The sequence below is a fragment of the Pongo pygmaeus genome, chromosome 7, assembly GCF_028885625.2.
Source record: "Pongo pygmaeus isolate AG05252 chromosome 7, NHGRI_mPonPyg2-v2.0_pri, whole genome shotgun sequence".
Classification (NCBI taxonomy): Eukaryota; Metazoa; Chordata; class Mammalia; order Primates; family Hominidae; genus Pongo; species Pongo pygmaeus.
The window spans coordinates 96,537,069-96,550,197 of NC_072380.2; the positions used below are offsets into that span (position 1 = coordinate 96,537,069).

Sequence of the window (13,129 nt, forward strand, 5' to 3'; positions counted from 1 at the left end):
TTAATTACGAACTGTAGGGCTGGGTGACATGGCTCACACTTGTAATCACAGCAGTTTGAGAGGCAAGGGAGGCAGATGGCTTGAGCTCAGGAGTTTGAGATCAGCCTGGGCAACATGGCGAGACTCTGTCTCTACAAAAAATACAAAAATTAGCCAGGTATGGTGGAGCACGCCTGTAGTCTCAGCTACCTGGAAGGCTGAGGTGGGAGGATCACCTGACCCTGGGAAGTTTAGGCTGCAGTGAGCAGCGATTGCCACCCTGCACTGCAGTCCTGCAGTCTAGGCATTTCAGTGAGACCCTGTCTCAAAAAACAAACAAACAAACAAACAAACACACAAAACCACCACCAACAACAAAAAACAGAAACAAAAAAAGAAAAACCAAAGTGTTTACATCACAACACGCTATTAAAGACATCTTGCCCTGTGCTTGCATTCCCTTCAATGTTGTTCCTATAGGTGTTTAGCCTCTAACCCCTCTGGAATCTCTGGAATGAGGCAGAGACAGTTTGGTGAAAAAGACACAGATAGGTGGAGGGGTGGTGAAAGGAGAAAGCAGCCTTCCAGTTAAAGATCAGCCCTCCGTTTCAATGTCAGCTTGGGGAAGGCTGGCCTCCAAAGGAGTCAGCGGCAGAGGGAAGAGCAGCAGCAGGGTTGGACCGGCGTGCTCCACATCTCCTTCAGGCACAGTCTAGTCCAGCATCCTTTGTATACAGAGGTGCTTCTCTTTGGTGCATTTCAGTTTATCTTCCAAATCATCAATTGTCTTTCCCAGCTTGGCTACTCATTTCTCAGCAAAACCTGCATGAACTGCTGGCTCCTTGAGTTTATTAGTAAGAATCTTGATTTCTTCCTCTTATTTGGCTTTTTTTTGAGAGTACTTTTCTTCAGCAACACACAGACATTTCAGGTTCTGGTCCATCATTCTAATTGGCTCATCCACCTTTAGGCAACAGGACTCTGCCAGCTCAGCTCCTTTCTCTGTGGATTCCATGTCTCCTTCAATAATCACCAATATATAAACCACTTCTTCACACTTCCTATCTGCCTTTTCTTCAATATGCTTAGCTTCTTTGAGTTGGATTTTCCGGAGTTCCATCTTTCCTTCATCTTCTTTTCTTCCTCTTTGTGTTTTTCTTTCTTCCCCCTCTCTCTCTCTCTGTCTCTCTCGCTCTCTCTCTTTTTTTTTTTTTTTTTTTTTTGAGATAGGGTCTCATTCCAATGCCTAGGTTGGAGAGCAGCAGCATGATCTCAGCCTACTGCAGCCTTGACTTCCTCCACTCAGGTATCCCACCAACCTCAGCCTCCCAAGTAGCTTGGACTACAAGCATGTGCCACAAGGACAACTATTTTTTTTTTTTTTTGGTATTTTTTTAATAGAGATGGGGGTTTCCCGTGTTGCCTGGGCTGGCCTCGAACTCCTGGGCTCAAGTGATCTGCTGGCCTTGGCCTTCCAAACTGCTGTGATTACAGGCATGAGCCACCATGCCCTGCCTTTCCTTCATCTTTTAAGGCCCAGTTTTCAATAACCTTTATACCTTTCTTACTTTTTTTTTTTGAGATGGAGTTTCACTCTTATTGCCCAGGCTGGAGTACAATGGCATGATCTCGGCTCACCACAACCTCCGCCTCCCGGATTCAAGTGATTCTCCTGGCTCAGCCTCCCAAGTAGCTGGGATTAGAGGCATGTGCCACCATACCTGTCTAACTTTGTATATTTAGTAGAGACGGAGTTACTCCAGGTTGGTCAGGCTGGTCTCGAACTCCTGACCTCAGGTGATCCGCCCCGCCTCGGCCTCCCAAAGTGTTGGGCTTACAGGCATGAGCCACTGTGCCTGGCCTATACCTTTCTTAATCTTATCAGCAGCTTTTCCCACTTCTTCCAGCTTTTGCAGGGCAGTGGCCGCACACTCCTGAGTGTGATCCTGCTCATCTTCAACCAGTTGGACCCTAAGGTTCAAGGAGGCTTCTCAGCCTCAGCCTATTCCTGGGACTGCCTTTCTCCCTACACTTCTCATTGGAAGCACTTGACTCTCTCCTCAGCATCATCAGCCTGTTGCTGCAGAGCCGGGGTCTCCAACTTTATTGCTTTGATGGTGGTGGTCCCAGCCATGGTGACCATCCAGCTGCTGCTCACACTTCCATTCCTGCCTCTTCCTTATCAGTGGTGTTGTGCATTTATATATTCTTTTGAGATACGTTTATTAAGCTCATTTTCCCATTTTTAAATCAGACTATTTGTTTTTCTGTTTGTTTTTGTTTTTTTGAGCAGTGTCTTATTTTCAGGCACTACAAGGTGCTCCAGGATCATCTTGTGTATTTCCTGCCCCAGATTTCTACAAGGATCTCTGGTTCCTTTTATTAGAGAATAGTGTTAGAAATCAAGATCTGGGTGCTGTGTAGTTGACTCACTTTTCTTTTTCTTAAGAGTTGGAGGTCTTGCTATGTTGCCTGGGATGGTATCAAAATCCTGGGCTCAAGCAATCCTCCTGCTTCAGCCTCTCAAGTGGCTGGGACGCAAGTGCCACCATGCTCAGCTTAACTGATCCCCTTGTGAAAATCTTAGCTCTATTCATTTCTCAGGCACTGAGAATTTCTGATCCTATGTATTGTTTCAGGTTATGCTGTGCCCACCCCTCAAATGTTGATTTTCTAAAAATCCACAATCCCTGTGCTGTTCATTCTACATGCTATTTGAAGGAGTTTATCTATTTTCTTGTCTTACATTACCACCTGAAGCTGCTGGCTCCCAAATCTGTTCCTCGATCCTGACTCTTACCCTGAAGTAAAGACTCCAACTGCCTGATGAGCATAAATAATTGAATTCCACAGGTGCCTTAACCCAGACATTCCAAAATTGAATCCACCATCTTTCCCTCACTAAATCAGCTACTCCTGTTTTCCCAATCTCCATTAATACCACTACTGTCCACACAGCCAACTCACCAGTCATCAAAGTCATTCTAGTCTCTTCTACATCTCTCATTCTCCCTCCTACGCAATAATCAAGTCCTGTTCATTCTACTTCCTGAGATGTTCAAAGCAACTTCTTCCTATTATTTCTACAACTTTTTAACTCCAGTCTAGCTCCATTCTTTATCAGCTGTCACTTGAGCTATTCAAATTTTCACTGTCTACAACTTTGCCTCCTCAAAACCATCCTCAAACCTGAGGTCATAATGATTTGTTGTAAGTACTCTTCAGACTCTATCATTCCTCTACATAGTACATATAATCTATATCATCAGACAGTTTTTTTAAAAAAGTAAAAGCCAAAGAGTCAGTGTTCTTTTCATTATTTTTGTTCAAGTGCTTGGCAAAAGCCTGACACACAATAGAAGTGCATATAAATAAAACATCTTGACCACACCAATATTCTCAATTTTTATTAGCACTCTGGCACATTCTGGAGCAAGAAAAGGCTTCAGAAGAGATCTCTCAAGGCCTATCAACACTACCAAAAAATGAATTTTAAAGGAATCATTAATGTGGAAAGCATCATGGTTACCATGACAGAAGAGTGATTATAGAATCAATATAATAGCACTTTAAGGAAAACCTAATGATCAGAATGAAATATTGTTTATTTATGCAGCTGTTCTTAATTGCTGTGTAGTAAGGCTTTGATATAATACACTTTTCGAGGTTACAGACAATTTGCTACTACTTACAAAGACTTGAAATATATATGTGATTTACAAGTTTAATAAATTATTTTTTAACATATCCATAAAACAGTGTCTGTTTGACTCATTTGTGTGGCAATATGATTTCTTGATAGGAAGAATAAAGCTGCACTTACAACTAGCAACATGGTAACCCTGGGGAGAGCTGCATGCATTTGAACAGCCCTCTCCAATGGAAAATAAAAATAATGAGGATTGCTACTCTACGTGCCAACAAAATAGAGCTGCCACTGATGTCTTTATGACTCTGAATTGTTTTCACCAACATCAGGCCAACTCAATATGATGGATCCCATACATCTTTTTCTGAAGCATCATTTGCTTATCCCAAATTATTTGTTCAACAAGCATTTGTTGCTCAATTAAGGAATTGAGCAGAAATCCAGTGGCCATCCTGTCTAGAGATGGAATTTATGTGTGTAATCCAAGTTTTTTTAATTAATAAGTATGAATTATGCCTTACATAACTAAATTTAACTAAAATGTGCATGTGTGTATGTGCCAGAAGTTTAAAGAATACAGAAATAATAATGCCATGGATTAACTCCAGTATCCCATATTTGATTCCAGATCCCACTACTCAGCTTATTGTTGAGCAGTATACTATGTTTATTTTTTTCCTCTATCAACTGTTATTATTGTGTAGGGTGCAAGTTATACAGTGCTCATCTGCTCTCAGTGACTAGAATCTACTTAGAAAGATGAGTCTCTCTCTCTCTCTCTCTCTCTCTGTCCCCCTCTCACACACACATACACAGCAAGAAAGAGATAAACACAAACACAGATGCATATTTTCAAATATTCTTAAATAAATATGTTACATTATCAAGCATAATAATACAGTAGATCACCCAAATGTGTGGTACACTAAAAGTATGTGATTTCTTCTTTTGGCATCAAATGAATAATGTGAATTGGCTGGGTGCAGTGGCTCACGCTTGTAATCCAAGCACTTTGAGAGGCCAAGGTGGGCAAATCACTTGAGGTCAGGAGTTTCAAATCAGCCTGGCCAACAAGGTAAAACCCGTCTTTACTAAAAATACAGAAATTAGCTGGGCGTCGTGGCGTATGCCTGTAATCCTAGCTACTTGGGAGGCTGAGGTAGGAGAATCACTTGAACCTGGGACGTGGAGGTTGCAGTGAGCTGAGATTGCACCACTGCCCTTCAACCTGGGCAACAGAGTGAGACCCTGTTTCAAAAAAAAAAAAAAAGCATGAATTGATTTTTAATTTCAAGAGTAAGTTTGAACATAAATACAGGCCATGTGGCACTCATGGAATTCACTTTCCATGCCCACGTGACAACGTTAGGCGATCAAACTAATGCTAAGAGTAGCTGAAACCTTGATACCAGAGGCCTATGTGGATACTAACTGTAACAGACAACAGACCCGCCATAATGTCTAGACAACATCAACAGAGATAATGCTGTTTTCAAACATGAGGTTCAAATAAAAAGTCATGAGGCCAGGGGCTTGAGTTTATAAGAATCGATTTATAATTAAGCTGCATCTTCCATAGGGAACTCCATGAGATATGCTTCAAAGTAAAGAGCAATAGGGATTTATTCATATAACTATGGTTTATGAATTTCCAAAGCAATATTGTGAAAAAAAGCTAGATTGTAAGTGTAATAGATTCAGTGTGAGAAGAAATTGTTTCCTAATGGTCGGTCACAGGAAAGTTTTACAATGTGATTTTAATTGAATTTGGCTCTTTAAAAAACGACTACATTTTGGGTTTTAAACAATAAATAAAGCTTCTTAAGACAATGAAAGAGAAAAAGGAAAATAACCTGTGTTGAGTGCAGACTCCCAGGCCAGACCATTTTGTTAAAATACTACACTGCTGCATTTGTGATGTCTTAGCCCAGGCTTCAGTTAATTTTATCTCCCAAATTGCCAAATGTCCATCAGGCAGTTCCTTAGAGTTCCCTTCTCTAAGAATTCTGCCACTTAAAAAGCGGATACATTCCCCTACACAATATAACTTCTAAATATAAAATTCACTAAACTACATCACTGAAAGATCATGTCAACCAATCCTTTTTCAAAACCACAATGGAACCATCCCTACAACACTTACTTTTTTTTTTTAATGAAACAAGAAAAAAATTTAAAAAAAATTAATCTTCTTTCAGTAACTTTTCTTCCCCTCCTGCAGGGATTTTCTTTCTGTACTTTAAACTCCCTTGTAACCCCACAGAAAAGAACTCCTTCCTGCTACACTCACTTTCTGGGAAACTACTTGATTCGTTGTATTTTTTAGTTCATGTCAGTTAGAGGATTATCCTTTACATGTAAAGAGAGCAATTTACATTCTTGTGCCGAGATGTTCTTCCTTATATGTGTATAGGATTTCCTCACCCTGTGTGTGTGTGTGTGTGTGTGTGTGTGTATGTGTGTATAAAATTAGTTTCAGCTGCTGTGTATTATAAATTTCCAAAGGCCAAAATATAGGTATTACTTTATAATAACTCTCATTTAGAGGAACGTAAAAATGTTTCTTTGTAATTATTTGTTTTGTAATTTTTCATTTTGTGATGTCCCTAAGGGGTCCAATGGTTCAATGTGAGTATAAGATATTTTAAAAAATTGTGTTTGTATAATAATACTCTAGGTTTTACCAACATTTTTATTTTATTTTAATTCATTTTATTTTCAGAGGTTCACGTGTAGGTTTGTTACGTGGATATATTATGGGATACTGGGGTTTGGGGCTTCTGATGAGCTCGTCACCCAAATAGTAAACATAGTACCCAATGCTTAGTTTTTCAACCCTTTATTCCTACCTCCTTTTATAATACCCAGTGTTAATTATCCCCATCTTTGTGTCTGTATGTACCCATTGTTTAGCTCCCACTTATAAGTGAAAAAAAGCAGTATTTGGTTTTCTGTTTCTGCATTAATTCACTTAGGCCAATGGCCTCCAGCTGCATCCATGTTGTTGCAAAGGACATGATTTCACTGTTTTTTATGGCTGTGTGGTATTCCATGGTATGTATGCACCACATTTTCTTTATCCAGTCCACCACTAATGGGCACCTGGGTTGATTTGCTGTCTTTGCTATTGTGAATAGTGCTGCAATAAGCATATGAATGCAATGTCTTTTTGGTAGAATAATTTATTTTCCTTTGGGTATATACCCAGTAGTAATTCAATTACTGGGTTGAATGGTAATTCTATTTTTGGTACATTGAGAAATCTCCAAACTGATTTCCACAGGGGCTGAACTAATTTGCATTCCCACCAGTAGTGAATGTGGCATTTCCCTTGCCAACATCTGTTATTTTTTGGCTTTTTACTTATAGCCATCCTGACTGATGTGAGATGGTATCTCATTGTGGTTTTTCCAAGGCTCTTGTATTGGTTCGAACCCCAAGAGCATGCCAACAGACAACACGAGGTGGTGTGGAGCAACATGCTATTTTAATGAGTGCCTGGGCTGAGGCCTAAAATGGTGTCAGCCCCGAGTGAGGACAGGCAGGGGTTTTATAGTCCCCTGTAAACAGGAAGTGTCCCAGTCTGACGTAACTGCTACATAGTACCTGGATGGCCTCCCTCTCGGTCTTCAGGGCGTATGTGTCTTCTGGCCAGCTCTCTTCCTGCTTCTGCTATCTTGCTGACACACGCTGCTGAAGCAAGTGGCCTTGCACCTTGGCACTGGGCCTGAGGAGGGAGGAGTTATTCATTCCCTTAAGCTTTCAGGCCCGGGGGAGAATCTTTCAGTTTTGATTTGCGTCTCTCTGATAGTTAGTGATGATGAGCATTTTTTCATATGTTTATTGGCCACTTGTATGTCTTCTTTTGAGAAATGTCTGTACATGTCTTTTATGAGGTTGTTTTTTTCTTGTTGATTTGTTTAAGTTCCTGATAGATTCTGGATATTAACCGTTTGCCAGATGTGTAGTTTCCAAATATTTTCTCCCATTCTATGGGTTGTCTGTTTACTCTGTTGATAGTTTCTTTTGCTGTGCAGAAGCTCTTTCATTTAGTTCACACCCGTTCTTTTTTTTTTTTTGCATTTGTTTTCAAGGACTTAGTCATAAATTCTTTGCCTACACCAATGTCCAGAAGAGTATTTCCTAGGTTTTGTTCTAGGATTTTAATAGTTTGAGATCTATTGAGATTTAAGCATTTAATTCATCTCGAGTTAATTTTTGTATATGGTGAAAGTAAAGGGTTCAGTTTCATTCTCCTGCATATGGTTAGCCATTTTTCTAAGCACCATTAATTGAAGAGGAAATCCTTTCCTCATTGTTTATTTTTGCTGACTTGTCAAAAATCAGTTGATTTGAAGCCTACAACTTTATTACAGAGTTCTCTATTCTGTTTCATTGATCTGTGAGTCTATTTTTATACTAGTACCGTGCTGTTTTGGTTACTGTAGCCTTGTAGTATAGTGGCAAGTTGGGTAATGTGATGCCTCTGGCTTAATTCTTTTCTGCTTAGTATTGCCTTGGCTAATCAGACCCTTTCTTAGTTCCATATGAATTTTAGAGTAGTTTTTTTTCTAATTCTGTGAAAAATGGTTACCAACATTGTAACATTACTAATATGCAGCACCACAATGCAAAGACTATAACAAACATTCTAAATAATAAATATTAGCCTATTAAAATAAATATAGACATTTTGTTTGAATATACTACATGGACATTATAATGTATAACAGTTGAGTGACAAAACATGTTTTTTTGATGATTGGCTTGAAATTTTGATTTTAATAAAAAATTGGCTTTTGAGAAGCCAGTTTTATTATTTTTTCATAATGCAGAAAAGTTTGTAATTGTGCTTTTGGATCCATGTGTTTTACCTTAAATATGCCGACAATTAGTTTCTGCTGACAAGGGTTGAAAATATTTCTCTCTTTTGATAAGTGAGCATCACACTTAAAAACAGATATACCTGTTTCAAAAAATTATGTGAGCAGTTTTATTATAATTATGTTAGCATCCATAGTTTTACACTCTACTACACCTTCTTATTATGTCAGTATAATTACTATTTGCAAATATTCTAAGTTCATTCTTTCCATACATGTACATTCTTTTAAAAATCTCCATTTTAAGAAATGATTCCTAAAACCTACTGATTTTAAATTGATTTTATATTGCTTCCTGAAGGTTGCACTTAAACTGGCTATCGACATCATTATAAACTCAAAAAAAATGCTGCCTTTCTGAAGAGATGAGGAGACAGTAGAAAAGAAAGGATCACATGAATAGCAATGCAGTTTAACATAACTTACATCCATCTTTAGGATTCAATGAGAACAAAGAAATGAGCATTTTAAAAAGGTTAAAAAAAAAAGAAAAGGGGCTGGGCATGGTGGCTTATGGCTGTAATCTTAGCACTTTGGGAAGCTGAAGCAGGAGGATCACTTGAGTTGAGGAGTTCAGGTCCAGCCTTAACAATATAGTAAGACCCTGTCTCTATAATTTTTTTTTTTTTAATTAGCCAGGTGTAGTGGTGCATGCCTATACTCCCAGCTACTTGGGAGTAGGGAGCATCACTTGAGGCAAGGAGTTTGAGACCGCAGTGAGTGAGCCATGATCACACCACTGCAATTAAAAACAAACCAAAACAAAAAGATTAAAAAAAAAAAAAAAACTTGCTCCTATCTCATCATTATTTAAAATTTACAGTAAAAAACCCCAAAACATATGTTTTTAACAATCATAACAGAAATTTTCAGTCATCTTTCATTTTTATAAACAATATAGCATACCGCATTGCTTCCATTTACAATTAACTTCTGATTTTTTTTTTTTTTTTTTTTTTGAGACACAGTCTTGCTCTGTCACCTAGGCTGGAGTGCAATGGCACAATCTCAGCTTACTGGAACCTCTGCCTCCTGGGCTCAAGCAATTCTCCTGCCTCAGCCTCCCGAGTAGCTGGGATTACAGGTGCCCACAACCATGCCCGGCTAATTTTTTGTATTTTTAGTAGAGACAGGTTTTCACTATGTTGGTCAGGCTGGTCTTGAACTCCTGACCTCAAGCAATCCACCTGCCTCGGCCTCCCAAAGTGCTGGGATTACAGGCCTGAGCCACAGCGCCCTGTCTCCTGATTATTCTTAGAATGGGAAATATAACACAGAGAAAATAAATTGATAAAAGTTCAGATATCCTCTTTTATTGACCGTTTATTCAACTTTTAAATTTCATCTTAAAAAAAAATGTTAGCAGTTTTGCTGAATGTTTTGTATTCTTTTCCCCAAATTCTCTGCAATATTCAGATGATTTCTTTATTGAATAAATAAATATTAAGGGCTACTCTTGGAGTCCCTGTGCTATACATCATGGATCTAATTAAATATTCTAAAAGACATGGAATCCCTGTTCTATTACTTCTCTGAGTATCAGATAAGTAATTTATCTGATAAAAGTAATATATATATCTGTCAAACACTGCTAGTTGCATTAATAATACCTATTCTCCCCTTCTTTGCTAACAAAATCCTTATTTTACCAGGGGCTGGGAAGAGTAGTGGAGTGTTGGGAGGAGGTGAGGATGGTTAATGGGTACAAAAAATAATTACAAAGAATGAATAAGACCTACTATTTGATAGCACAATAGGGTGATTATAGTCAATAATAATTTAATGGTACATTTTAAAATAACTAAAAGTGTATAATAATTAGGCTGTTTGTAACATAAAGGATAAATGCTTAAGGGGATGAATACGCCTTTCTCTATGACATGATTATTATGCAATGCATGCCTGTATCAAAACATCTCATGTACCCCATAAATATATTCACCTACAATGTACCCACTAAAATTAAAAATTAAACATTTTTTTTTAAAATGGTCACTTTCCTGGCTTCCCTTACCTTCTGACTTTTACACCTTCCTGTTGACCGGAAGCAGCAGTTTTAGCAGCAGGATAATGAAAGCCACAGTCTAAGCATAAAAGATGCATAGAAGAGATTTGGTCTTTGATGAGTTCTTTAGATGACACCCTGGCCCTGGGAAATTGGGATGTTGGGTATTGGGGCAGAATAGTGTGAGAGGGAAATGGCAGCAAACAAATTTGTATATCATTCTTTGTTGCTATTAGCTGAATTCAGGAAAAATAATAATTTTCTTTTTGTTAGAATATTTAAGTTCTGTTAATACTTCTTTTAATTTGAAACAAATTTCAGTGAGACCCTTAAATCTTAATTTTAATTGCTGAATATATAAAAGCAAAGACATACTAAAAAAAATCTTTCAAGTTTGTTTCATGTTCAAACTGCAAAATACAAAGATTAGGAACATATCAGATTATGCCATCTGCAAACTTCAGCAAACTAAGTTAATTTTTCTGGCTAGAAATCCTTAGTTTGGGTACATTTTATAATTCCTTTCTTATTCTAATTGAATAATGTCAAACAGTTGAAATAAAATTTAATTTTTCTAAGATGCATTTGGACTTATTTTCACTGTCAGCCCCCACCACCTTCCAGGAAAGACAGTACATGCCTTGTTATTCATGCCAGCTTTGGTACTGTTTCAATTATCTCATGGTTCAGGGAGTTGTTGGGTTTTAAATGGATACTCCCGCTATGGGAAATGGCTGCTGTTTTTCACCATATTTTCTCTTATCATCCACAGATAATTAGTTCTGCCTGACAAAGCACATCACAAGGGACAACTCCATAGCTTTCATAAGCATCTCAGCAGTATCTTCCTTATGGCTAATTGTTCCTGAACCTGTTTAAAACTGCTTCATTATAATTATTATTCTTCATCACTTGTTCACATTATACATGTAGGCTATATTAACAGTACATGTAGCAGATATCTGCATGTCATCATTTTTAATGCTCCTAGATATTTTCAGAGCAGGAAATTGGGGCTTTAAAAAAATAAGCTTTCTCCTCTGGTCCTCAGTATCCATGCTTATGCACCACTATTGGAGCTCTGAACAGGTTACTAATGGATCTTAAATTCCTAAATATATTACCTCCTCCCACTCTACATAAACTGAGTTAACATGAAGGATAACAAATAATCTCTCCTTTACAGTAATAAAATATGTATAAATCATAAATGAAAGTCTATGAGTGCTTGTAATATATATTTTTAAATTCTAAGAAACCATCAGACAAAAGAAACATCTATTTAGTAAAACCTTATCAAGAATGGGAAAGAAATCTCCATATTAAATATCTATATCTGCTATAAAATATCCAAATAAAACTTGTTAAGTACAATTTTAATTCTTATAATCAAGGAAATATGGTAATAACACGCTTAGATTGTATCTGATAATCACATTTTGAAGAAAAAAATTAGTGAAATATATATGCTCTCTACTTAAACTCCCTAACATCTCTTTTTCCTTTTACTCCGTTGTCTCATTTTCCTCTTTGAATCTGGATTCTTGAAACTTTAGCCCCTGTGATCTCTCCAGGTATTACCTTTGCAGATCTCATCCATTCAAAGAGCCTCAACTCTCAAAATCTATGCGAATTACTCTCAAGACTCTGAAGAGACAACTGGGAAATTTAAGCTACAAGAAGCACTTTTTCTTATTAGCAACCAGGTAATTCTATCTGTATCTCTTCCTGTCACTTCCAACATGTCCCCAAACTAAATTAACAACTTTTTCCAAGACAAGTCCCAACACCAATTCATCCCCCAACTCCCCCGCCTCTTTTTTTTTAAGTAAACAAGGATACCTTCATTCTCTCAGGAAAAAGGTGACATCAAATTACATTCTTTTTTCTTCTTAATCTTCCAAAACATTTTCCGAAAGTCATTTCAGTTCTCACCTTTACACCTCTCTAGTGGCATTGCCATAACACTGGTGATGTTTTTCCCTTAAGGACGGATAGCAGTAACAACCTTCTCTGCGGTATGGGGTGTTCTGATTGTAAAGTTCTCACCAAAGAGATATTTTCAGAATCTTTCTAATGCTTTTCTTCTGTATCATCTATTTCTGCACAAAATCACCTCTTTCTCTTGAACTCTTAGCAACATTTGGCTCTCTTGACCACTCTTGCCATCTCAAAACTCTTCTAGTTTCCATTGCATTTTGACAGTTCCTTTGCAGTCTTAAACATTGGTGTTTCTTGGGAGCTTGTTAAGAGCTTCAAATCACACTGCAGATGGTGTGTAATTGCGGACAAATTACATCATCTCTCTGCATATCACTTTCCTCATCTGTAAATGAGGATAATAATAGTATCTATGCCATATGGTGTTACAATATTAACTGATTTTATCCATATTTATTAGCCCTAATCTGGATCACTCTCTTGAGCTCCGATAAGTATTTTCCAATTGTGCAATAGAGATTTTCATTTGAATCTTTCACAGATACTTCTTTCCTTTGTTGTCTGTTCTTCTCACAACTTCCCTCACCTCATTTCTCTATACTTTCTCCTCTCTTTCAAAACTCCAAATTATCCTACAAGTTCTAGCTTGGCTATAGCCATAATGTAGGAGAT

The 13,129-nt window shown here is 37.7% G+C and overlaps 1 pseudogene; it reads right to left on the reverse strand.

The window, feature by feature from the left end:
• Positions 1–691: 691 nt before the first annotated feature.
• On the reverse strand, positions 692–2,113 carry LOC129042785 (tropomyosin alpha-3 chain-like; annotated as a pseudogene).
• Between the last annotated feature and the right edge of the window lie 11,016 nt (positions 2,114–13,129).